Here is a 2,184-nt window from a genome sequence, read left to right as displayed (position 1 = left end):
TGGGAGGGATTGGTGAGGAATCTACTTTTTTGTGTGTGTTGCATGTGAAATAAAGGGGGAAGAGAGAGAGAGAGAGAAGGAGAGAGAGACAGAAGGGGAGAGAAAGAGAGAGAAAGAAAGAGAGAGGGAGAGAAATACAGAGAAAGAAAGAGAGAGAGAAAGAGAGAGAGAAAGAGAGAGAGAAAGAGAGAGAGAAAGAGAGAGAGAGGAGGTAAAGGAATGAAAGAGAGAAGAGGTAAAGGAAAGGGGAAAAAAAGGAAAAAAAAGGAAAGAAAAGAGAAAAGTATAACAGGAAATTGGAAGGAAAGTAAAAAGAAGAAAAAAATAAAGCAGGAAGAAGGAAAGTAAAAAGAAAAAAAGAAAAAGAAACAAAGAAAGAAGAAGAAAAGAAGAAGAAAAAAAGGAAAGTAAACAGAAAGTAAGAGGGAAAGTAAAAAGAAGAAAAGAGAAAAGAGAAAAGAAAAGAAGGGAAAGGAAAGGGAAAGGAAAGGGAAAGGAAAGGGAAAGGAAAGGGAAAGGAAAGGGAAAGGAAAGGAAAGGAAAGGAAAGGAAAGGAAAGGAAAGGAAAGGAAAGGAAAGGAAAGGAAAGGAAAGGAAAGAAAAGGAAAGGAAAGGAAAGGGAAAAGGAAAAGGAAAAGGAAAAGGAAAAGGAAAAGGAAAAGGAAAAGGAAAAGGAAAAGGAAAAGGAAAAGGAAAAGGAAAAGGAAAAGGAAAAGGAAAGGAAAGAAGAGAGAAAGAAGGAAGGAAGGGAGGAATGCCAGTCAGGTAGGTGGGAGCAGCCGGCAGAGGCTGAGCGGGCTGGGTCTGTGGTGCTGACCCACAGCAGACACCAGCCACGCTCTGCTCCCGACCTGCCAGGATTGCAGCGGCGCTGCAGACCTTGGCACGGGGGAGACTGGAGTGGGATGAAGGAAGGCACTGGCTGTGCGGCTGCCCATGGGTCTGCACCCCGCTGGGCCAGTGCTGCTCTGGGTCGCACAGGGAATGGCGTTGATAGGGACCTGTGGAGAGCAACTGGCCCAGCCCCTGCTGAAGCAGGGATCCACCAAGTACCTTGCCCACAACCGCATCCAGACAGTTCTGAGCAGCTCCAGGGATGGAGGCTCCAGGACTCCCTGCACACCCTGCCCCAGTGCTGCGCCCCCGCCCTGGACCAGCAGCTCAGGCGGTGCCCAGCCTTGCTCATCCTGGGAACGGTCCCAACAAGCATCTCCGTCCGCCCTGCTGCGGACGTGGATCTGCCCAGGCAGCGCCGCTGTGTTTGCAGGTCCAGGGCTGCCCGTCCCTGCCTCGCGCCAAGAGCTGGGAACGGAGCCTCGGCTCTGCTGTGAGGCCAGGGAGGGGCAGCCAGTGGGTTCCACTGGGCAGGGAGTGCCAAGAAGGGGGGAGTCCAGATTGGGGGGTGTCTTCCCTGCGTATGGACCCTTGCGATGCAGGCAGTGACTCTTGGGAGCAGCAGGCAAGCCCAGCCGGGCGCAGGCTGGGGCGCGCTGTACCGATATGGAGCGCGCCCAGGAGACAGCTCGAGTTGGTCCTCACGTGCAGGGAACCCCTGCCCAAAGCATGGACACTGCCCGTCCCATACAGCGATTCGGGCCCTGCCAGCAGCAGAGACCCACTCCACGGGGGTGCTGGCAGCCGCAGCCCCGGGGCAGCTCTGGGGCTCCAGCCCTCACGGCCCCGGGGGCACTGCGGGGAAGGGACCTGCAGCCCTCGGGCAGCGGCTGCCGCTGCCTTCCCAGAGGGGCTGGACGCCTGGGCCAGCGGCGCTGGGAGCAGGCAGCGCAGCTAGCAGGGGAGGGATCCTCTGCCCATAATCAGAAGGCGTCAGCGCCGTGGAAATTCTTAGTAACCGCTTTCCCCGTGAGAGGAACCGCCTGGCTGAGCGCCAGGGGCCGGCACCTGCCGGGCTCCCCGGGCTGCGCTGCCCGGAGGGGTCATCGCCACCTGGCCGCTGTCCACCCGCCTATGCCGCGAAGCGCGTTGGCAGCTCTGTGAGTGGTGGCCCCACCACCGGCACATGCCCTCCTGTCCCCTGCACACCCACCTGGCGGGACCGCTGCGCCCTGTGCGCATACCTTACCTGCACCGTGACTCACAGTGCGCAGGCTCTTCCTCCCACGCCCTGCACGCATGCATGCATGCTTTCCCAAATAGGGCTGCCGGCGCGCACCGGCCCCCTTC

Source organism: Tinamus guttatus, unplaced genomic scaffold, assembly GCF_059628265.1.
Source record: "Tinamus guttatus ecotype Peru unplaced genomic scaffold, ASM5962826v1 Tinamus_guttatus_pri_ptg000056l, whole genome shotgun sequence".
Taxonomy (NCBI): Eukaryota; Metazoa; Chordata; class Aves; order Tinamiformes; family Tinamidae; genus Tinamus; species Tinamus guttatus.
The sequence above is the reverse complement of the archived record's forward strand: the minus strand, read 5'-3'. Positions refer to the sequence as shown.